Here is a 25,866-nt window from a genome sequence, read left to right on the forward strand (position 1 = left end):
TCATTGCCTTGTGGCATTATTTCTAAACTTTGTGAAATCTTACCTGATGCATACAAGTTCTGCTCTAGTTCTCATCAAAGCTGAAGTGCCATGGTCAGTTTGAAGACAAAGTCTAACTATTGAAAAGCATGTCTTAAAGACAGAGAAAGGATATGTCATGAATACCACTTTTTTGTCCTCCTAGATTTAGAGAACCAGCTGGTAATGGATCAATTCTAGGTGGTAATATGAAACAATTGCATCTCTGTGGTGTACTGAGTATTGTTTTATTTATCTTCCAATTACTTGGATGCCTGATTTTGACGACAAACTATTAATTTACCTATCCTATTTATTGTTGTATTATTTTGGACAACCTAACTCCAGAGAAATTTGATATTCTTAATGTGAAATCCCCCAAATTTCTACCCCTTTAACCTGTGGTTTCAAGACCAAGAACCTGGGCCTCGATTTGGCAACAAGTGTGGACCACTCAAGTCAAGCTCAAAGGATTGGAAATGGAACCAATGTTGGTGGATGACCCTTGTGATGACTCAGCAACTCTCCTAGAGTTTAAGTGAAGAGAGAATATTAATCACAATGGTGTAAAATGGGTGATTTTGGAACGTCCATAGATCGGCAATGGAGAATCCGATTGATGCGAATAAGGTATCAAATCAAAGACCGTCGAAAGACCTTTCCAACAAGCCAAAAATCGATGACGTTGAATTAAATTACTCCTTTTATTTTATGTTGCATACTAGGGTTGTGGGTTCACCCATTGCCCTAGTGACATTATGTGATTGCTTAGATTGTGATTGGGGAATGAGGAATGCCCTTTTGGCGTTTCTGTCATTGGACACCAGTGGATGTGGTATGAGACGCATTCCTATGGTGCCCTTGGCGTTTTCCCTGATTACTTATTGACATACCTAGGGCATGTCTAGAAATGTTGGGTTAGGTGACCTCATGAGTACTACTACCCTTTCAGCAGGGGTATTGAAGCCGGATAACCTGTGATGTTAGTGGTTGGGTCCTGTGTGTCAAGCAGGCCCACTATCATCATAGAGAGGTAGGGTTGCATATAATAAATAAGGGCTCCTGGGCGCTCAAGACCGGTAACCAACCTTTGAGAGGACATGGAGAGCATCATATCCATTATATGTGGATGACCGCTGGGTTAAGGAATGGGATCCAACAGATGCCTCCCATTGAGGATTTCATTTATAGGTGGGAAGGTATTGAACCAACAGAGCACTAGGCGTGAGGGGAGATATTCGGACCATATGTAGTACGAGACCGTATGACTTTGCATCGGGCCTAGGATTATCCTTGACACGCGCCAGATCTTATACCAATGGTGATGTGAGAGAGTGGTGACCTAATCCCCAACCATGGCTTGACAGGACTTTACCCAACAATCACGGAGAACCCAACAGACGTGCTTGAGTGCCGTGAAGGAAGAGTGACTAGCCCAACAAATGTGCTTGAGTGCCGTGAGGGAAGAGTGACTAACCCAATAGATGTGCTTGAGTGCCATGAGGGAAGAGTGATGAGACCGTCGAAAGAAGATTGGTGTATGACTTAATGTGTGTCTACCATAGAGACTTCATGATAGAGTTAGGTGCATAATCATTCATATCATATCATTGTCATTAATTACATTATCGATATTTATGTTATATATGTGGTGTAGAATCTTGTGAATGAATGCATGATATGATGTTGAGTTGATCTCACAAAGTTCTGTTTTCCTTTTATATGTCTTTTTCTATTAGATTATACTGCAGGTTATGAGGATTTCTTCCAAATGGAGAATTCATTGCCAACATATCTTCTTGAAGGAGTGACCGAAGAAAAAGTGGACGCGAATGGAGCTTCGTGTCAGTGTTAAGACTGTCCTTATGGGATTGGATTTTATTAGAGAATTAGTTTAGTTTAGTTTTCCGTTGCAATGAAAATTATCCTTTTTCTTTTCAAAACTCTGATGTTATACTTTAGTTTTTGAAGTAATGGATGATTGTAACCATTATTTCAGTTTTGATAACTTCATATGAGAAACTTGATTTATCCTTATCCATTTGATTTTATTATATCATATGTTGTATGAAATTGTCACTAAACCTAGGTCTTGCAGTGTATCACCCCCACGGGAATTCGTGTATGACCAAATCCGGCTGGGTGGGGTGTGACACTTAAAGATCAACTAATCGATGTTTGTGATTGCCATACCAGATATCTTAAAGGTTACCTTATTCTATTGATCTTTTAGGCTTCTAATCTCTCTTTCTCTCTTCTTTTATCCCTACTTGTCTGTGATACTTAGATTATTTGTCTATTGTAGGGTGTCTTATCACTTGTTTTCTATAGATGGCTTAGAGGCAAACATACTACTCTTGGGTGATTTTCTTGTTGAGGGAAACCATTCAAGCACGTTCGGCTTATGTGCTCATGTATAGATGAGACTCTCCTTGAGCCTAGGACAATAAGTAACCATCTTCTTCCTCTTACAAGATGAATCCACCCTTGGGAGGCATGGAAAGATGTAATGGAAGAGTTGCAAGATGAGATGTAGAGGAAGAGTTGCAGGATAAACCTACTCTTGGGATTTTTTCAATTTCATGAGGAGAGAGGAAAATATAGAGAGATTTTAGGGACTTTTCAAATTTCGTTTGAACTAGGCATCTAATTGTGATAGTAGGATAATTTGATGCCACATGTCAAAATCTTATAAAGGGATTACAATAATTGTAGGGAGAGGAATTCTGGAGGATGTGAATCCTCGTGCTCCCTCTCTGTGTCTTGTGATTTCGTAGACACCCCCCCTTTCCTTCATGACTTTGTTCTTCGAACCATCAAATAACAGTTTGCTTGATAGAATCCAATTGCACTCTACTAGTATTTAAGAGGGTATATTTAATGTGTTTGATAGAGGAAGAGCCATTATTAGGAGGAGAAGCAACAATTAAGGTTCTTGCTTAGCTAATGATTCGTTCATTATTTTTTGTGATCATGTGTCTTTGAATTTTTTGTCTTTTCTTCTGTATTAATCAAATTTATTTAGGACGAGTTGAAAACGAGGCCAAAGGAGGTCAAACAAAGCTCTAATAACCACGAAGAGAAACTTGCCCATCTGTCAAGGTTGAAATCGATAAGATCATTCTAGCTAGGTGATCCACCCCAATGTTGGGTTGCCTTAGGAACATATAGAGCTTTAAAACCCAATAGCTTAGACCCTATGTAAATGAGAATGTCTATGGGAATGTTGTTCTCCATTATGTAACTCAAACTAGGCGAAGGCAACTAAAACCAAACATAGATGAGTGTTATTTAGCTGATAAAAGGGGATGGGGGCAAATGTGTGAATAAACTAAAACAATAAAGGAATAAACCAATGGCTCTTAGGAAATGAAAAACCAGTGGTTGTCTATCTTGTTGGGGATAACGGGTGCATAACAATGAACAGAAAAGAACACAAGCAAAACACAGAAGAGGAATTTAACGTGGTTTGGCAAAATATACCTACGTCCTCCAGAGAAAAAAGAAGTTTCACTATTTCAGAAAATCTCACACCACTCTTACACCCACAAAGTGCTACCCTTTGCTTACATTGTTACCTAGGTTATCTCACAGAGACTATTAATAAAGAAACATAAAACCTTAATCCCAATATAATTATAATTTCAATCAAGTACTAGTAATGGGCCCAAACTCTATTTCAGTTACAAATACAACTAAAACTATAATTCCATGGACCACAAAATTCAAGACACCCAAACCCAACAATCTCCACCTTGATTTCTGCAAACCACCTTAAAGAAAATCTTTGATGATGTCTCTCTGCAATCACCCATCTCTATGTATCCACCACACCTCACCGCATGGCCCACATCCCCTCTAGGGATGTTTTCCTGACCACCATCACTAAACCAACATGGAACACCCCCCCACCCGAGGTGTCCTGTACAACTCATCATCGCTGTAAGACGTGACGTGGCTCCAACTCTCCTTCTGTCACAGCCGGCTCCGAGAGATAACCGCCACTCACCAAATCCAAAGCGAAAGTCACCTGCTTCTTTCCAAATTTGCGCTTATTTTGCGCATGAACTACCTACAAATTCAGCCTACCTATACCCCTTGCGCAAGTGTCGACTGGAGCTCCACCTGTTTCAACACTCCCTGCAAGCTTGTACAACTTACTAACCATCTTTCCTTGCATCACAACCATGGATCCTATTAAAACCTTGAGAACTCCACCTTCAGATGATCATCAGAAACCTTTAGAATCCAGAGTACTCAATGCAATCAAATTCTTCCTTAGATCTGGCACATGTCTAGCCCTAGTTAAAGTTCACACAATCCCATCAAACATGCGAATCCACACAATCCCAAGTCCGACAACCCTGCTTTCCGCATTATTTTCCATCTTAACAGTACCACCCTCACATGCATGATATGTAGCAAATCCAATTTGAGGTATTCAGACCTGATGATGAACTCAGAAGGACATCATCTCTTCCATCATCGCTCCATAAGACAACAATAGATGATTCATCACTCTCCCCGTCTTTCCTTTTCCTATCCTCCTTACGCCTTGGACAATCCTTCCTCATATGACCTTCCTCTTTGCAATAGTAACAAGCTACTTTGTGACCAGTAGACTTTGAGTGACCCCTTGACTTTCCAAACCCATCCATTCCCCCACTTGATCTTCCTCTACTATGGCCACCCCTTACAACCAAGGCAATACTTTCATTTGACTTCCTATCACCGCTATTTTTCCACCGTGTTTAATTCATCAGCAATGCAGTAATAACATCGTCAAGTTTCAAAATGTCCTTACCAAAAAGTAATGTGGTCACAATGTGATCAAATAACTAAGGCAATAATGCCAACAAGAGTAACGCATTGTCTTCCTCCTTGTTCTCCTTGTCAAGAGCCGACAACTCTGGTCAAAATCTGTTGAACTCATTCAAGTGCTTGTCAAAATTTGCTCCCTCTAACAACCGAAGGCCATATAAATGTTTCTTTCAGAACAACGGATTTGTCAATGACTTGGACTTGTACTTGCTCTTCCGCCCAGACTTCCTCTGGATCTGCCAACCCGATGACTTCATGAAAAACATTATTCGCAAGATACAACTAGATCATACTATTTGCTAGATCCCTCAACTCTTGCCACTCGTCTTCTTTCATCGCCTCTGGCTTTTCTAATTTTTTTTTGAGAGCCTTAACAATTCCTTCCCACATAAAGATGTTCTTCACCCGTTGTTGCCACAAAGTGAAATCATTATGCCCATTAAAAAGTTCTATAGAGAAATTAGAACTTTTCACTGCCATTTGATTTGTGCCCTTCATACCTGTCATCAACCTAGAAGACCTGTCTGTTGATCTCCGTATGAATTTACAAAATCGATACCAACGAAGTGAAATCTCGGTAAAAATTTACAAAATGATTGATGTGATGTTGGGACACACATGGCACACATCTATAATTTTCGTCTCTCGATGTATAAATAAGCCCATTAACTAATTTCAAGTGCAGCCCAGCCCATCCCATCCCAGAAGACACGCATCTCAAAAAACAATGTGGTTTTGCAATCTAAGCCTAAAGAATAGAGACTACTGGCGATAAGATAGTACCATACGGTTCAGCTTCAAAGCTCTCTTCGGCTTGATAAAGTTGCAGACGCCTTCACTGGTTGTCTCTTCGGAGACATCCGATAAAATTGGAACGATACAGAGAAGATTAGCATGGCCCCTGCGCAAGGATGACACGCACAAATCGAGAAATGGTCCAAATTTTTTTGGTATTTTTTCCCTGCTTAATTCTCTTTACATGTTTGCCTCTCTGTTTTCTTTTCATTTTCGGTGATTCACAAGTAAGATATGGTGAGCTTTCTCAGAAAATCGATCGGTAATTTTTTATATCACTCTTTTTCCTTTGTTCTTCGTGTTATTCGTTTATGCTTTGCTTCTCTTTTTGTTTCTGTTTTCTGTTCACCATCGGGGATTCTCTAATAGAGTTTTCCAAAGTTAGGGTTCTGATGTAACTTTCCAGGATAAGTGTCTTGGTTATCTTCATCTCACTCTGTTCTTCATTTATGTTTTTGCTTTCAGTTCTGTTTTTGATGTATCGATTAATCATTTATCAATTTGTGTTTGAATTTTGAAAGCTATCTAGAGCCTGTTTCCATCAAGGGTTTCATGGGACATTGGTTCCTGCATCTTGATTCCCAAGCAGAAGTGGAATAAACATTGGAATGACATTTATCCGCGACTAAAATGCAAGATTACTACAGGAGAGGGAAAATTATGCAACTGTGAGCATAAAATATCTCTTAAGAATTCCACCGAAAATAGCTCCTCCCTAGAGCCCTTCAATTCAAGGGTGAGGATGCTGTCTAGAAACCAGAACTCCAAATACTTCATAATAACAAAAACATGACAATTTTCCATATTTGTATGAAAGAAAGATTCGATTAAATAAAACCCGAACTCTAAATACTTCATGGCCAGACGGTAGCCTTTCTAAGAAAAAAAATGTGAGAATCCTCTATCAACAACAGAGTTCTAGGGATAATGTTCATGGTTGATCTTATGAACCCTATCTTGTATTAGGTATGCAGCTGTAAATTTTCAATCCCGAAATCTTTATCCTTTCATGTGTGTACAACCTTATCTTTAGCTTTAATTGTCTGTAAATATGGTTTCCTTTGAATCGAAGATCCAATTGTGAGATCAATGTGAATTTTCTTCTTCTCTATGTACAAATATACACATTGTTAGTGAATCTGATATTGACTTCGGTATTAGTGCCAAATCGACATCCATAGTCATCTATTGAGTTCCTACATTTTCTCTAATATCCAATCAAGGTTTTCATGTTTCATCCTAACATTTCTTGTGGATTCAAAACAGGCTACCACTGAATCCAACTCCATCATCTGCACTAGGGGTGTCAATAAAGCACGCTTGACCCGGCCTGGTCCTAACCTGCCCTGAGCCTGGCCCGATTCAACCCGGAGGGCGAGGTTAGGATTACAAAATACTTGACGGGCTTGGGTTCAACCCTTGGGCCAGCCCAACCCGACCCTATGTAAGTTTAATTATTAAGAGTATACGTGGACATATATTTATTGGAAGCATGATTTATTTGTTAGTGTAATGTTGGTTAGATGGTAAACTAGTGTTTATCAACTTTGGAGATCTTGGGTTTGATTCTCCTTCCTAACAAAATGTTTCTTTTAATTCTTTAATTAAAAAGTAGAATCAAGGCCAAGCCAGGCCCTGTCGGGTTAGGAATTTGAAAACCCTAACAAGGTTGGGCCGGGCTTGGGTTCCAATTTCATTCTCTAGGGTCGGGCTAGGGTTCAAGGGTGTCCCTGCTCAACTCGGCCCGTTGACACCCTAATCTGCACCCGTTCTCTCCTCACTCTTTTTTTTTTTTTTTTTTTTTTTTTGGGGGGGGGGTGTCCACCCAAATCCTCTCATCCCCCCCTCCCCCCCCCCTTCGGTTTCTTTTCCCCCTCCGTTCTCCCCTCACTGGCAATGAAAGCCAGATGGAAGAACATCCAAACTGTACAGAAGGGAGAAAGAACTTCACTCGTTATCTTGGCTGCAGAACTGAAGCACAAAGAAAGTGATGATTACAATAAATCCAGTGATTCAGAAGCATTAGATAAACAAAGGCAACAGTTCATTGGACTTCAAACAAGGGCAAAAATATTAATTCCAGCTTCTGAATTGTTCACTAAAACAAAAAACATGACAATATACCATATTATGAATGAAAGGATTGGACTAAATAAAACCAGAATTCCAAATACTTCATGGCCAGACAACAGCTTTTCCAAAAAAGAGGAAGAAAAAAGAAAAAAATGAAGAGTGAGGATCCTCTATCAACAACAGATTTCTAGGGATAATGCTCATGGATGATCTTATGAACTGTATCTTGTGTTAGGTGTCCAGCTATAAATTTTTCAACCCCTTGGCCTTATCCCTTCATGCATGTACAACCTTATCTCTAGCTGTTAATTGCCTGTAAATATGGTTCCCTTGAATTGAAGATTCAATTATGAGATCAAGGTGAAATCTTCTCCTTCTCTTTGTACAAATATATACATTGTTAGTGAATTCGATATTGACCTCAGTATTAGTGCCAAATTGGCATCCATAGCCATCCCTTACATTCCTACGTTTCCTCTTCATCCCAATCAAGGTTTTCAGGATTCATCCTAACATGAGTTCTGTTGATTCAACAGAGGCTTCCACTGAATCCAACTCCATCATCTCCACCAGTAGCATTGTCAACCCAATCTTTCTACATCCGTCTGAAAACCCAGGAACAAATCTTTGCAATCACCCATTAACTGGCGACAACTGCACCACCTGCATCAGACTATGATCACAGCATTGACAGCCAAGAACTAGATGGGTTTTATTGATGCAACAAATTTCAAACCTCTTCGAATGGATCCATCCTCTGCCACCTGGCTTAGTATCAACAACATTGTTCTAATTTGGCTACTGAACTCCATCAATCAAGACTTGGCATTCTCCGTCTTTCATGCTGATTCAACCGCAGCAGTTTTATCATTAAGTGGTTCTTGAATTGCTGCCCTTTAGAGCACCATTACTACAGGCAACACAACTTTGACTCTGTTGCAAAGTATTATAATGCTTTGGAAAAGCTCATTTTTCTTGTACATGTGAACAATGTTGCACCTGCACTAAAACTAGAAATTGATGCTGTTCCTCACAGGATTAAGTGATAATTTTTTGCACCAAGTCACAGCCAGATCCTACTCATGGATCCAGTGCCCTCTCAGGAGTCATGCATCTTGTTGTTCAGGACGAGTCACAACAATTCCTTCAAGTTGCTTGAGTTGAAACTATGGGCACCCTATGTTACGCTCTGATGAGCAGGTTGCACTTCAGATTGCTTTCAATCCCTTCTTTCCTGAGAGAATGATGAACAACAAGATAGATTCTCACCCCATCCATCACAAGATTCAATTGGCTGTATTAGAATTGCTTACATAAAGTTTCAACTTGTGGATGCCTTCAGCAAGGTCTCTGGTATGTTGGTTTATGATCTCCACTCCCTAACTTGCAGGGGGGGATCAATGGTTTCTTTTATGAGTTAAAAGCAGAATATTCTCCAATCCCAATCTTCAATTCTTGTGTGTACAACCTTATAAAGATCATATCTCGGGATTTTTTTTTTTTTGGATGAATATATCTCCGGATGTTAATTGTTTGTAAATACAGTCCACTGGAATGAAGCTTCTAATTAGCTTAGATTATAAAGAATATTTTCCTCCTCGTTGTAGAAGTACACATGTTGATACTGAATTTGATACTGACTTTGATCACCAAATTCAAACCTCTACAGGTGTAACTGGCAAGATTAGTCATACATCCATAGTTGCATAAAATAGGTAAGCTATTTCAGTTTCACGTAATCTGCGTAAGATCATGCATCTAGACGTGAACTCATATGAAAATTAGCATCATTTGTGAGAACCAAACACTGGCTGGTGCTATGGAAATGCTGTTTCTGGAAGCCTAATCTATAAGATTAAGAAGTACAGACGGATGACCATCTGCATATGGAACTATATTTTTGAATTTTCCATTTGACATTCAAGTTTAGAAAATGTACTTATCTGCATGGAACATTATTTTAGGAAAAGTGGTGGACGGAAAGGGGTTGAGAAAGAGTCTTGCTGATATTATAGTTGTAATTCAACGAGAAGAGTATGCAGAAACAGACAGGTGGGTGATTGTGGGTGATTTCTGGCAGGGGGCTGGAGGTGGTAGGTGCTTTTTGGCAGGTAAGGTGTAGGTAGAAGATGAATGAAGGGATTCTCCCTTCACCCCCCCCTAAGGGTTGGGTGTGGGAGCATAATTTGGTCATGAAACTCCCCTTATGGGCAAAATGGTCATTTCATTTCAAAGTTTGAATCGGTTAACAGAATGAGTAACAGTGAATAATGAGTAATATTGGGTTTTGTCAAAAGTGGGTCACAATAATTTTTCAGGGGGGGGAGCTTAGAGTTTCGCCCCCACTTAAGGTGGCCGTCGGTAAAAAACTCTAGAAATAATCTAAAGTTTCTTCATGGTTTTCTTGCAAAACATACCAGATTTGTTTAGGGATGGATCAAAGTTATCTTTGCCGATGGCTGGACAGATCTTGTCATTATTTGAAAATTTCAAGTTTTACTTAAGTAGTCTTTAGGATTTTTTATCACTGTTTGGCTTCCTTCAGCAATTAAGGGTTGTTATCAATCTCAGAATATGTTGAATGACATGCCAAAAGATTAGACTGATCGATTTCATAGAAACAGAATTAGAATAAGCCCTAGGTTCTAAATGTTTCCCGATTTAATCTTGGATGACATATTGGATGGAAGAATAGCCTTGACTTTTAATTTTCCGTAGCTAGCCATAAATCTGCAAATCAAATACACATCAAGGATGTGAGACCCTTCAAAGAAAAAGCACTGAAGCCTGATCACTTGCAAAACCAGGGAACCCTATATGGAGGGCAACTAAAAGGGGTCAAGAAAAATACAGATAAACAAAGCAATTTTGTAGATCTCAAATCATCAGTATAAGAGAAAAAAGCTGATCTGCAACCCTAGCAACTAGAGACAGAGAGATTTCTGGTTGGGGATGACGGTGGGTGATTTCTACAAGGAGCCGGCGGTGGGAGGTGTTTTCTGATAGGCAAGGTGTAGGTAGAAGTCTCCCTTCACCCAAATAAGGGTTGGGTATGAGAGAGGTAATTTAGTCATAACACCTCTTTATAGGCAAAATGTCATTTCATTTCAAAATTTGAATTGGTTATTAGAATGAGTAACACTAGGTAACAAGTAATATTGAGTTTTGTCAAAAGGGGGAGCATAGAGTTTCAACCCCACTTAAGGTGGCCACCAGTGAAAAACTCCATAAATAATCTACAGTTTATTCTTGGTTTTTGTGCTAACCATACCAGATCTGTTTAGGGATGGATCAAAGGTCTCTTTGCTGTTGGCTGGACAAATCTTGTCATTATTTGAAAATTTTGACTTTTTCTTAGGTAATCTTTGGCATAATTTTTCTTTTTGATTTTTATCCAAAATATAAATACAAATGGTAGCTGTTTGGTACAGTTTATAGCTGATTTCTATTTAAAAAATGCTGAAAAAATTACAAAAACCAAAAACAAGTTGAGACCTTTTTTTTAAAAGTTTTCTATGAAAACTAATTTCATCTGTTTATTGCGGTGGTCTTTAAGAGACATGCTTCTAATATGTATAGATGGGGTTAAAATAGTAAATTGCATTCTTTTCATGAAACCCTCTTTCATTTCCTTTTTCTTTTTCTGTATCTGTCTGGTGCTTAATTTCTGTTATTGCTTTTCCTCCGCTTTTGCTTCTATGTTTAATCCTCCAAAATGTTTTTTAATTCCAAGAGTAACAGGTCTTTCAATGTACAAAGTTTTCCTGTATCGTTCTAGAAATTCCTTTTGAAAACTTTGTTGTTCTTTCAATTGTATCAGAAAAGGGTCAGCCTGCACAACCTCTTATGAAAATAATAAACTGAAATTACATGCTGACTTGACTTCCACTCTTGTAAGCTGGTGTGGACCAGTCAATTTAACAAATGTGATTGGCAGTTTAGGGAAATCATGATGTCAAACTTGTTTGTTCCTGGGTTTCATTTCCTCCATGTTCAATGATGAGGAGCTTATTATTAGTGAATACACATCTCAATGAGGGTTCATCTCTTGCAGTGTCAACTACTGAAGGTGATTTCAGAGAAAAATTTGTAATATCAGTTTTCCAGGTAAGTTCTGAAGACAAGAATGTTTTGTTCTACAAAGTTTAGAGGAAGATGACCGACAATGATGCATGATCTTATAGTCAGATTTTAGTTTGTTTGTCTCCAATCTACATGCCAAATTTACATGAGTTCATGATGTAGATAGATTTCAAATCTCTATCAAAGGAATAAGGAACAGGCCATAAGTAGTACATCATTCTCCCTTTTGGAAACTTGTGATGCAACTGGATTTTTACATGTCACTGAAACTGTAGCTGTGAGGACTACTTAACCCATCCTTAATTGTAAGGCTAATTGTTCAATGGTGCTGTGAGAAACAGTGCTACTGTGGGCAAAAACTTGATTCAGGTGATTTCCTGTTAATGGTTTTTCCAATTAGGATAGTGCATTCTGTTGGTGTTATATAATTGTTTTGTTGTATAGACTACAGATGTTTACGTACAGGCAGGGATTACCTGATCATGACACTGTGAATTCCAAGTTTTGGTTAAAAATATGGCACTTACAGCTGGCCCCTAAGATATTTCTTTGCGTGTGGAATATCTTGCTGGGTCGACTCTCTACAGCGGATCTTTCAAAGAAGAAAGGTTGTAACATCAATGATTCATGTTTCTTTCTTACAACAGAATGTTGACCTTCTGTTTTAGAATGCAATGTCAGCATCCAGCTGTGGAAGTTTTCCCCCAACTCTGTTATGAACAACAAACACATCTCTCCAATCTCAGGTTGATTAAAAAGCTTTTAACTGATCAAGAAAATACAAGACAGCATAGGTACAACCTTCTGCTTCATCCTAATTGTTCATGGGCTCTGTGGATCAATTTCAATGATGTCATTCATGGAAAATCTTCTCCAAAGCTAGATGTTATCTGTCAGTTTGCAAAGCAATTCACAGAAGATTATCTTCAAGATTCAAAACAGGACTCTACTGTTCTAGAGCAAAAACTGATCAAATGGGAAGAGCTCCAAAGGAAGGGTGGCTGAAGTTTAATGTAGATGGATCCAGATTGCAGAAATCTGATAATCTTTTTCAAGCTGGTTTTGGTGGAATTCTTAGAAATCAGCAAGGTAAGATTTTTCTTTTCATGAAGGATGTGGAGATCAATTAGCAATGGTGGTAGAAGCAATGGCAATTAAAAAGGCATTGATATGCATTAGAGATTTTAATCTCTCAAACATAATCATTGAAGGGGATAATTGGGATATTATTGACCTTCTCAAAAACCACTGCTGGCAACCATGCTGGAGACAGAAATGTCATCAATGATGCAAGAATGCTGGCCACATTCTTTAATTGGATGTATTTTGGTGTGAAAAATAACAATGCGAGTGTACACTACCATAACAAGTAATATAATGATGAAAGAATCGTTCCCTCGAAGACTATAGAGTAAGCACCAAACTAATTATACCAATTTTATTCGAACAAATAATAAGAAAGAGAATAATCTTAGACTAAGTTACAATTTTAAATTTAAATTGAGTTATGTTAATAGCTAAAAACCTAGGGTTTAGATTTTGCCTTAACTAATCCTTCCCACCCCTTTGATTCATCTTTATAATGTGAAATATTTTTTTCTAATTGATAGTCGAGATTCCCTTCCCTATCTACTAGTCTCTCTCGAGTACTAATAGAAATCCGTTCAATTGCTAACTCACTATATTTCTATGTGGATTAAACAACTAAGAGATCATTAGTTCTATGGGTTTCCATATAACAACTACACAAGTCATGTAAGTATATTTTTATTGTACATGTAATTCATAGCATTTATTCCAACCTACTAAACACATAAATCCCCTATCAATTCATTATGATTAATGAATCAGTTGATTAGTGGTCAATTAATCAAAAGCAATAAGAATAGGAGTAAATATTCAATCAATGAACACAATATTTAGAATCATATTGACGAATTCAAGAGTGGAAATTCAAAGTTAGACTACATCTAATCCCTAGAAAAATTAAATTAGTCCATTCTAGACATAAAAAATATCACAGAAGAGTTTGAGAACATTGAAAGAAGATGAAGAAAAACTTATTCTCAAGCTCCAAGTCTTCTTCTCCAAGTCTCCAAAGCCAACCAATGTCTCCAAAATTTGTCTTCTCCCCTTCTCAAAAGGTCCTCTTGCGGTGTTATTCTTATTTTTCTTATCCTTGACTCAATTTGGTACAATTCTAATTTCCTAATCTGACTCAAACCAAGGAAGGATTTGGCGTACAAATTGAATTGACTTCGAACACCCAAATACACAATCCCACTGTTGAATTTGAAGAATAAGAAGTTATGAAGCTCTTGTCCAAAAATCAGCTTGACCGGACACTGGATGATCATCTGATGAAGAACTTGATCGAAACTTGACAGACACTCAAAAACGGGATTTTTTCCCTTCTTCCTTCTTTGATCTAGTACCAAATAAGAAATAAAACCCTGGTGTATGCAAAGAATCATTCTCTCCACATTTTTTACTTGAGAAAGCTTCTAGAGTCTACTCTAACTTGGTGAATTTTTTTTTTTAATGGAATAAAATCCAGCTTGGTTATTTAAGATTCTTTTTGCAGAATTTTCCAATAATACCCCTACCAATTTGGTTGATTTCCTGCAAGCACAGATAATAAATCTTAATTAGAATTTGCTAAGAAATATATGATAAGTACCAAAATTATAGAAATAAAATCAATTAATTAGTAGATATAAAATCAACCGATCATATTTCAACCACACTGTCGGAGAAGGGAATAGTGTAGCGGATCATCTAGCTTATCAAGGAGCTTCTACTCAGCTGTACTTTGTTTATAATCAAACCACACCCCCACCCCCCTCTTCTTTCTTCATTTGTTAGTCTCTTTTAGTAGATAATCTAGAATGTAAATTCTAGTGTAGTTTTAAATTCTAATAAGCTCCTTTTTCTCCAAAAAAGAAAACAAGACTCAAATGTTGATAGCTCATCAAACAGAATATTGTGCTTTGCTAACAAATGATATTTTAAGGCCTCTAAATGCTGCTTTGGATATCTAAGCTTGCTAAATTGGTTGATTATGCTCTCTCACATGATTGCATGTTTGTCTTTTTTGAGCTTCAATGCTTTCTTAGGTTCGAACTTATGAAATTATTAAAATCTTATTTTCATCTAATTACTGTTATGTTGTTGCTATGTTTACTATTTATTTTCAGAGTAATCCTGTTATTTGCTTGTGTTGCTCCTACATGTTCAATTTGTAAAAAAATAGAGATAATACCTCTTTTTTCATAGTGGAATCTGTTCAAGGCAACTTTTGAATTATTGCATCACTAGGGAACCTTTATCTCAACATAAATTTTGAAGCGAGATCTACCCCAAAAAGTAAAAAATAAAAATTGACGCGAGATGCAAGTTGACAAATATTAAAAAGCAAGAACGAAAATTTAAATCTAAGCAATGTAATATATCATTTGAACAAAATTTATGGAGTGCAGTCACCTAAACAAATGGTGGATGACAAAAAGATTTACAAATAAAATAAACTGGAAGGGACATAGGTTATGAAGAAAACAATATTAGAGAACATAGGTATTGAACCTTGCAAAAAGAAAGAAGAAGAAAGGAAAACAACATAAGAACTAGAAAGATATCTTACTTGAAAGAATCCTCCATTACAACCTCAAGGGAGCTTTGACTGTTAAAAGTTTCTTATGAAACGGCCGTAAAGTATAGTGACGCGTGTGGTTGCGAAATTAATTGTATTAATGAGATACATTATATTCAGCTAGGGAAAATGCACTTATGACACTGAGAATTTTAGGATATCATGATATATCCATATCTTACTTTTGAAGGAAAAGTATACATTAAGATTTTTCTATCAAGAGGTGTACAATAACAAAATTTATATAGGTTTTAACAAGCCACCTTAATGGTTCTCAGTCTCAACAGAGGTCTTGATCCTTTGACCAAATGGGTTGAGTTGAGTCCATGGGTTAATCTTTTTGGATGCATGTCAATCTTTGATTAGTCATGCCAAATTTTGGACATGTTGCACTCAAATTTAACCCTTCAAGTGAACTATGGTCGATCTCACCGGTTTCGTTTTGGAACCTATACACAAAAGAGAAAAGTGACTGCAAGCTAACTAAAGGGTTGGCAAGCTGCCTCCAAATGTTAAGTTAGATTTAGGTACAACACAACTTTGAGGTTTGGGGGTTTTTAAGGGGATTTTTAACTTTACAAGTTAGAAACCTTTAACTAACAGAGTGGAGTAAATGAGCATTACCAGCAATGGTGGTAGGTGAAGGGTAGGTGGTACGATCATGGTGCGAATCTTCTCTCTGATGGACATGTCCCTAATTAGAGTACACTGTTCTGACCATTCAGCTCCTGACATTGGCTTGGTAGAGATGGTTTACTGTTATACTAAAGAAGATGATGGTTCATCTGAATAAAATATTGTTTTAATTTTATAGATCTTATCCACTTGAAAGCCTGATCTTTCTTGCATTAAAGAAATTTTGGGATCAACAAGGCAGAAGATTACAGCTTCCCGTTTCACCACTTTGGTCACAAAAAGTTGCTCCCATCAATGAACAAATCAAAAACAAAACCAGAAGTAAAACACCCATATACCCAATCTTATGTATCAAAATCATGATACCTGATGCAGCTATTCATTTGTACAAGCCTTTGAAGAGAAGAAAATTCCACATGCACTACTAAGCTACTATTTCCAGCTTCTCTTCCGGGTTAGCATTCTTAGTAGTCCCAGGCCCCACTGGCAAAGTACTTGGAGAGTGAGGGATCAAAATGGGCTGGGGATATAGGGTTGGTTCCTCAGTTACTAAGCTTAGCTGAGTTGAGGCCCACATTGACGAAGTACTTGTAGAGTGAAGTTTCCGAATGGGCGGGGGATTTTGACGAATGGTATTGATGGCAGCGACTCTTCTCCTCCTCAACCTCCTCATCTTCATCTTCCTTGTCTTCCAATTTTGCTGGTTCAACTTCTTCCTCTATTATATCTTTATGTCCTTTTTACCTTTCTTGCCTTCCTCATCCTTTTCTAGCTTGTGTTCTGGATTATCTTTTTCTGGTTCATGTTCTATCTTAACCTTTTCCGTTTCAGGTTCCGTCCTAGCCTTTGGTGGAGTCTGGACCACCGTGTAAATAGATTGTCCAACCAAAATGTCATTACAGTTTTGCATGAGTTGTAGGAGTCTGACTATGTGACTAATGGATGGTCTAGACTTAGGATTCTCATTCAAGCACTTGCAAGCCAATTGGGCAACTTTTTGGGCCCCTTTGAAGGAGTATTGTCCATCTAGCTTAGGGTCTTCTATCAACCGGTCAAGCTTCTTGGGATCATTTAGGTAAGGCTTGGCCCATACCACAAGATTCCTTTCCTTCATTGTCTGGTTCTTGTCCCAAGTCTGTTTGCCAGTCAGTATCTCTAATAGGACAACTCCAAAGCTGAAAACATCACTCATTGCAGTCAAACAACCTAGAATTTTTATTTTATTTTATTTTTTTTTTGAAAAATTTATCAAAATAGGGTTTAAAAGAAAGGAATCAATACTTGAATTGGTTGGAATAGAGGAAGGAATTAGCTAGAATCAGTACTTTACCCATCATTGCATACTCAGGTGCAGTATAACCTCATAGACAAATCCTAGTGGAATCCTTTTCTAATCCAAAATCAGAGAGCTTCGCTGTGTAATCCTATAAAAATGAGAACAATTTGGGAAAATTTGAATCAATTAATGTCTTACTGATTTCTCTCCATGGAATAAATTTGATAAGATTAAATAGTCTAGGCTCGAATACGAATCTACTACCACCAAGGAGACAAGGTGGACACTATAGATATGGTAGGGTTTTTGCCTGTAAGACATAGGACCCATGGTCTTGGAGGTGGAACCCCTTCCATAGCAACAATATGGAGCTGTCTCCTCCCTCCTCAAGGGGTGAAGTAACCAAACTCGGCTTGGTCATCATGCATGAGATAGAGAAGTTTTATAACCAGGGTTTGAGTTGGACCTGAACCTAAGTCGCAGGACAATCTCAAGAATTCCTTTATTACCAAAGAGAGAAAAATAGAAAACTCAAGACAAGTCAAACTTAATTAGCAGAGATACGAGGGGAACAAAGACTTACCATGTCTACTAAGATGTTTGATGCTTTGAAATCACGGTATATCACGACAGGCTTTACATCATGGAAAAAGACAATGATTTTGCTTCAGTGTTGCGCAATTAATGAGCAGCACTGAACTGTGAATGCTCCTGATTTTGGCAACGCATCCCATTAAAGTATGGTCGTTGATTAACAGCATGTGAGTTTTTAATTGTGTAAGTGAAGTAAAACCATTGAACCGAACCCTATTTCCACCCGACTGGACCAAAGCCTTCCTATTTCATCTCCAGCAAGTTTCAAAATCGTGAGAAAGAGGGAAATTGCAGCATTTATGAACAGAGAGAGAGAGAGAGAGAGAGAGAGAGCGAAGCAAAACGAGTTTGGCTTCATCTTCTTCATTCTCAAACCCTACAAATTCCATCCATAGAGAAAGCTGCGTAGGAGAAGGCAACGTAGGTTTGGCTTCAACTTTTGGCTTCGATGAAAGTGAACGAAAATCCATTTTGCTTGAGCATATGCAAAGAGGTGGGTTCTCAACTTCAACCCTTTCATTGTGCTCCCTAGGTATCTCAACCTTGATGCTATCTCTCATAATCAATTCAACCTTGATAGGTACATTGTAAGGTCTTCATCTCATCGATTTTTTTTGGGTTTTGATCTCCCAATGAGTATTTGAATCTGTGTAATGGAGAAATCTGAGAACAAAATGGCCCAGGGCCTGGCTCAGGTTCCATTGGTCTGGGTCTTCAAAGTAAATAAAACATAGTTGAGGAGAACAAGGAGCCAACTGCATTGTTGTATGGCTCTAAAATTTGTTATCCACACATGGTTTCAGCACGAATGGGTATTGGCTCAAGTAGACACTTATATCTCAAATATGATTCAAATGCATATGAATTGATGTGTTTGTTTTGTCAGACTGTGTGTTTATCTTATAAACAAATTGAAAATGAGTTTTCCCTTGATAAAAGATTGAAGATTGGAGCTGCTTTCTTTGAAACAATCTTGACTTGGTCTAAATGTATGCTACTCTCATCTTCAGCTTTTTGTTCCCTAACTTCTTATAGAAAGAGGTGCTGCTGCTGCCGGAGGTGGAAGAGGTAGTGTTCTTTTTCTTTTTTTTTTGGGGGGGTGGTTGTTGAGGGGTGGGGTGGGTGATGAGGGGAAGAGGAGGTGGAGCAGCAGTTAGGAGGAAAATTAATTTTGGGAATTTTAAGTTGAAGATGATGGAAAGAGCTGTAATTTAATTTTAGAAATGTTTTCTTTAGCTGAAGGTAATTCTGTCTTTCCTAAGCAAAAACGAACAGCAAGTTAACACCATTAGTCAGAGGGGGTTTGTTAATAATTCGTCCAAGTGTTGGGCATGCTTCTCTTTTTGTGTGTATGTTAGGATAAGTTTAGCATTTGGAGACATTCTTGGGTTTTCACTTTCTTTTTAATCCAAGTTTTTCATCATTTTATTTATATTTTTGATCTTCATAACTTTTGGTAATATGTTGTATATCTAAATTTTTATGAACTCAAATTTATATTATACAGGTGCTGTTTACTTCTTTAATGTTTGTATGTCTTTCAGAGAAGAGGTTAAGTGGGTAAAAAGTGTTTTCTGGATGAAGTGAGGGGGATCCTAGTGTCTACTTCATAGATGTAATTTTTAAAGAGGATCTTAGTGTCTACTTCATAGATGTAATTTTTTTTTTTTTTTTTTTTCCTTGTAACACAATTAATTAGTTGTTTTTGAACCAATGATACTCTGAGGCACCTCAGTTATTGCCAACAGGCATGTTTTACCAGTTACTACATGATATTGTCTAGTTGAAGTGATTCTCCTTCTATGTATTCAGTGTTAGACCCCAAAAAATTCTTTGAGATGAATTTGGTAGTTGGGGGTGTATGGCTACCTGTGGTTGTGGTGGGATAAGGGCATGAAATTATTAAAGCATTACAATTTTTCTATTATTGTAATGTCTTAACATCTTGAAAGAAATCATAGAAAGCTGAGCTCAATGCAAAGACAACATTGCTCATGGTATTTTGGCTCACAAATCATATGGATATATAGCAGTGAGGTTCACAAACATATATGTACCAGCATAAGATTATTTAGAGCTTGGTCCAAGTTTCCAACATGAATATTTCGTTTTCTGCTTCCTCATAATAAGTGAGTTTTTCCTCCTAGTGCTTTGTAGTTTATTATTGTCATATATATGGTTCTATTGCTATGTTTTATGGTAATTCCTGTGTTGGGAAGATGTTAGATACTAGTTAAAGCTCATGGAGTGAAACTGATATTTTGGAATTTAATTCTTAACCCTATTATGACCTGAATCGTGAATTAGACATTGTTAGATTTGGATTGAGGTTTAGACACATAGAAGTACCACCACGTCTTATTCCGTTGAGTTTTGTTTGAATTTCGTAGTGTTGTTTGTGTGCTATTTGTTGATGGAAGAATGAAATTTTATTAAATACATCAAACTCTAATAAAATGTTGGAATTTTGAAGATGTTTTCTCACATTTTCTTGTGTTTATGGTTGCATCTCACTGGTTGATTGGCTAGTATCTTGTGATGGCTGGTTGTCCTAAGCCTTAAATTAGTATGAGATTTAAATTGGAAGAAGAAGCTTATAATTTTTATAACAAATATGGGTATAATGTTGGGTTTGGTATAAAAAGAACCCATTGCCATAAGAGCATAGAAGATCCAAATGTCATCGTGCAATGGACTTATGATTGTATTAAACAAGGAAAGCGGAAGGAATCAGAAAAAGTGAGAACAATATATAGTATAGAGAGTAGAACTAGTTGTTGTGCAAAGATGAGCATGTCGTTACAAGCCAATGGACAATATGAATGTAAAGTTTTTGTTGAAGAACACAACCTGACAATCATCATCTTCACACATCAAATACCGTAGATTTGATGTGTTTTCAGTGTGCAATATCTAGTAGCCAAGCTATTGAGATAGATTTAGCTAAGAAAATTGGAATGTGGACAAAATTCACGTTTGAGTTATTGGGTTTACAAATAGGGGGGAATGAAAACCATGGCTTAACCAAAAAAGATTTACAGAATTATCTTGATACCAAACGGCAATGTGATTTAGCTTTTGGTGATGCTAGGAGTTTGATACTCTATTTAGAGAAACAACGGGAGTTAAACACTGTTTTTATGTTTTCTTTACATATGGATAGTGAAGAAAAGATAACAAACATATTTTAGGCTGATCATGGGATGCAGTGTGATTATGAACTGTTCAGTGATGTGGTAATTTTTTACACTACTTATTGCACAAATAGGGAATATAGGCCCTTGGGTGTATTTGCAGGGTTCAACCATCATAAGACTGCAAATATTTTTAAAGCTACTTTGCTTTATGACGAGACTGTCAAATCATTCAAATGACTATTTGAGACTTTCTTTAGAATTAATGGTCAGAAGAAGCCGAAGACTTTGTTTACTAATCATGATGCTACAATGGCAAAGGCAATAATAGAGGTTTTACCTAGTACCCAACATGCATTGTGCTCTTGGCATCTTTGGAAAAATGCAAAGAAACACCATGAGTATCTAAAATATGAAGGGTCACATTTAGCAAAAATTTGCAAAACTACATTTGGAATTATACTGAAGTTGATGAATTTGAAAATGCATGGAAGAGTTTGAGAGAGCATCATGGGGTTTAAAACACCAAATGGTTGGATAAGGCATATAAATTGAAAGAAAAATGGGCATGTTGTTATATGCATGATGTTTTCACAATAGGTGTGAGGAGCACACAACTTGCTGAAAGCATCAAACCCAGTTATGTTCTTATACGATTTATGGAACACTTTCAAGATGTTGTGGATGTCAAGCGTACCAATGAACTAAAAGAAGAGTTTGATGCACGAAATACTAAAACTTGGGAGTTTGCATTCAATGATAGATGTGGTGAACAAGCTTTTGGGGTATATACTCCAAATATATTTAAGAAGTTTATAACGGAATATGAGTTAATGCTTACTTATGGTGTCAAAAGCCACAGTGCAAGTGATTTATATGACCAGTACATGATCTCGATAGCAAATGAATATGGACATTATATAGGATAGAATCTTGCATAACCCAACTGAGGGGAACATAACATGTAGTTGTAGAAAATTTGAGAGCTTTGGAATCCTTTGTTGTCATGTCTTGAAACTCTTGGATTTCCTTCAAATAAAGTGCATTCCTAAAATATATATTTTAATGAGATGGATGAAGGCAATAAAAATATTGTCAGTGAATGAGAGGAGAGAACTGGAAGGTATTGAAGTAAATGGTCAATTAAGTCGCTTACAATAGCATAGGATGATGGTTCCCACATATTTGAAACCTCTTAATGAAGCCTATAATACAGAAGTTGGTTTTAAGATACTTTATGATCATGTTAATGGGATACGTTAAGAGCTCCAAGATGTACTTGTTGTAGAGCCTATTGACCATGTTTCAAAAGAATCTGTTGAAACATATACACAATTACAATTTTTTTTTTTTTTTATTTTAAAAAGGTGGATCAACAAGAAAGAGGCTCTGGCATGAAAAACATAGAAACAATAATAGAAGGAAAAATCTAATGGAAGGACAGAGCTCCATCGACGTAATATCATGCAGAATACCATCTTCAGTGAGCACATTGGGTTTATCTGACTCTTTTAGACTTGTGTTTTATTTAGGGGCCTAACTTATATTCACATTCTTCTTGGAGTTTGCCCCATGGACTTGAATCTTCAAAATCCTTTGGTATGTTCTTTCCAACTATATTATATTCCATTGTTTTGTATAACATATTTTGTTGAATCTCTTTTGACGTTTAATAGGTTGATCCCCAAGCTACAGTGTCAAGTGAAGCTTTGTGATATTGGAAATGCAAAAGTTTTGGTATATGCATCTAATGGTTTTCACTTACCATATGGTCTATTTAATATTTGCAAACTATTACCGTTTAAGGCTATTGATTTTGGTCTGGAATAAAAAGTGTCTTCTCATCTTGATACTTTGCAAACAATTTTCTCTTCTCTCCTGTCTCAACATTCTTTCTCTTCTCTATTAGTGTTGCTTTATAACTTCTAAATATCATTAAGGCACAAACCATACGTTATTTATTTATTTTTATTTTTTTGGTAATTTGGGTAGAAACCTTATACTGTTAGGAAAGGTTAGCTCTTTCTATTAAGGTATATTTCATGTGGTATATCAAGTTTAGTTAGTATTTTTGCAACAAAATCTTGATTGAAGCTTGTGCATTTAAGATTTTATTGATGGTAATATATGCCATTAAGTGTCGCAAGTACTTGCAACCTCTTTTTGTCATCAAGTGTTGCAGGTACTTTGCATATATTATATGTTGCTGATGTTGATTCTTTCTTCGTAGCTAGTTTGTGGTGGATTGGCTGGATGGAGATGCAACATTATTCACATTCCCTTTTGAAAATGTGAAAACTAGACTACAGAGACTCTATGTGGTTGTTGCTCAGATTGTCAATCTTATGACGAGTGAAAATGTAAAGGCAACTTATGGAGGGGAAGAGGGAGCTTCCTCGTAGGAATCTGAAAGTTGCAACAGTGCAAAATCAAGGCATTTAAAGTGGAGGAACTATCATGTGATCTAAAAACCTGTGAATGGCATTGCCTTCATTTTTTGTTTAAATGTGTATACTTACATGCACGTTGTATCTTTGCACTGTAACAAAATTTATGATAGTATGGCAATCTTTTAAAGACCAAATTCTTCTTAGGCCACTCAACTATTCAAGTATTAAACAAAATTTTGTTTCTCCCTGGGTTCTTAGTTTTTTTGTTCAAACTGCTCTGTTTTGGGTTTTAGATTTTCCATTGGTGATGTTTCCAAACAATGGATTTGGATTTGGTAGGCTGGTGTTGTGCATTTCAAGTCATTGTTCCTTAGTTTTGATTCCTTGAGATTGTAATGTTCTTTTGTTGCAAACCTTTTCAAAGCACCCAAATTTGTGGGATTAGTTTTGATTGTTCAAAGGAGAGATTGCCAAACTTTCCTTTATCTTTATTATTAAAAATAGATATATCCTACACTCTGTTGTGTTGCTTTTTTTATTTGGCGGGGTTTAATATGATATTGCATTGTATTTTATTGATTGGGTTGTCTAGATGGGAAGATTGGAAAACAATAATTAATATAAGGCATGCACATAGAATTCTCAAATGAAAAAGTTTGAAGCAGATTGCACAACTTTTGTTGTGAACCCTGATTTCTTAATGGATCTTTAGATTGGCAACTTTGATTGCCTCATGATGAGCATATTTATATGTGAAATCTTAGGGCATAAAGCATGCATTTTACACACTTATAGTGGAACTACCTTGGGTTTTATATTGTTTTTGCAGATTTTATGATTTTTTAGGACTTAATCGAATATTTGGAGTTTTGGGTATGAAACGTGTAATTTTACACGTTAAGACTTAAGAAGTATATTCAAATTTTCAAGTGCGAAAAGGGCCTGATTTGGAGCATGATGGGCTAAAGATGCGATTATGGGACAACTCCAAAATATTTTAAAAATAAATAAGCCAATTTTGATCTACGGTTGAGATTAGATTAGGATTTTTATTTTATCTTTCTTTCTTGTAATTGAAAAATGTATGAGGCATACAAGTAGTCAAAGATTAGGATTTTCTAAAAGATTTTATTTATTTCTCTAATTAGTTTTCTCTCTCTCCCCTCTTTCTATTTCTTTTACTCTTTTTTTTCCTTAATTAACCCAAAAACACTTTTCTAAATATTTTTTTGTCTCCGTTCCTTCTCTCCACTTTCTTTCCACTTTCCCTCTTCACGTTTGTACCATGAAAATTATATCGCCAAATTTCGGTGGTTTCGGTTGATGGTGAACCGAAATCCATACCGAATTCGAATTTCCCACATACCGCTGGAATATCGCCGGAAATACCAAAACTCCTTCGATCCATGCTATTTTACCTCTATTAAGTTGTTATCTGCTATAAAAGTGGGAAAATGCAACATTTTAATCGATATTTTCCAAGGAGGAGAGAAACTTGCAAAACCACCGTGGAGCAATAGAAAAATACAAAGAGTCAGACCCGACCAACTCCTTCATCACCCGAAGACTTGCCAATATGATTTCTGGACGGCCCGCTGTTGGTTGTTCGTTCGTTTTTAACTTACAACGCTTTTGCTGAAGGCTGTTTTTGTCGTCGCGGTGGAAGAGAGCCTTCTTTTCGTTTTCTCCAGTCCCAACTCAAGTTGAAGATGAAGATTACAATGCAACCTTATCCTAATTACAAGATAGGGTTGCGTGAATGGCTGGATGAAGAGTATTACTATGCAAGGCATTAATTGAGGGTTTTGGGCTGTGTGAAAGCTGATGTTAATGGATTAGTGTTCACGTGTAGAGTGACTGTAGAGAGAAGTTTTACCTTTCTAATATTTTTAATTTTTTTAATCCAATATTTCAACAAAACATATCTTTTAAGTCGGCGAAATCTCGCCATTTCGCCAGGTTCACTAGGCAGCGAACCGGGCGAGATGAACGAACTTTCGTTCATTGGTTTGTAATATTATTTTTATTCTCCACTCACTCTCTCTCTCTCTCTCTTTATTCCTTTGATTTTCTAACGAATTCAGGTTCTTCTTTAATATTTTTATTTCACTCCTCATTATTCTTTTTGTTATTATTATTTTATATATTTTTTTTATTTCACTCCTCATTATTCTTTTGTTGTTGTTCTTCTTCTTCTAATTTATTTCCTTATTTGTAAATCATTCACCATCTCATACAACTATACCATCCCCTCTTAGATCTATTTTATCTTTTCTTTTTTCTTTAGTTTATTTAAGTCTTTTCTAGTTGTTTGATTACTTGGTGGGTTTTAGTTTCTAGATTGAATGTTTAAGGTTTAATTTTTCTATGTAAGGAATATTGAAGTTGTTTAGTTTA

The 25,866-nt window shown here is 36.8% G+C and overlaps 1 long non-coding RNA gene and 1 other non-coding gene across 4 annotated transcripts; both read left to right on the forward strand.

The window, feature by feature from the left end:
- The first annotated feature begins 5,546 nt into the window (after positions 1-5,546).
- Positions 5,547-12,334, forward strand: LOC149022781 (uncharacterized). Of its 3 annotated transcripts, XR_016172455.1 has the most exons (4): positions 5,547-5,789; positions 6,901-7,078; positions 9,377-9,422; positions 11,762-12,334. It is a non-coding gene; the product is annotated as an uncharacterized LOC149022781 (long non-coding RNA). The 3 variants fall into 3 exon arrangements; XR_016172456.1 differs by lacking the exon at positions 9,377-9,422; XR_016172457.1 differs by lacking the exons at positions 6,901-7,078; positions 9,377-9,422.
- On the forward strand, positions 5,684-5,786 carry LOC149022782 (U6 spliceosomal RNA). The gene has a single exon (XR_016172542.1). It is a non-coding gene; the product is annotated as a U6 spliceosomal RNA (small nuclear RNA).
- Positions 12,335-25,866: the final 13,532 nt, after the last annotated feature.

This window comes from Hakea prostrata, chromosome 3, assembly GCF_041222555.1.
Source record: "Hakea prostrata isolate BN-2017 chromosome 3, UWA_Hpros_2, whole genome shotgun sequence".
In the NCBI taxonomy this organism is placed as follows: Eukaryota; Viridiplantae; Streptophyta; class Magnoliopsida; order Proteales; family Proteaceae; genus Hakea; species Hakea prostrata.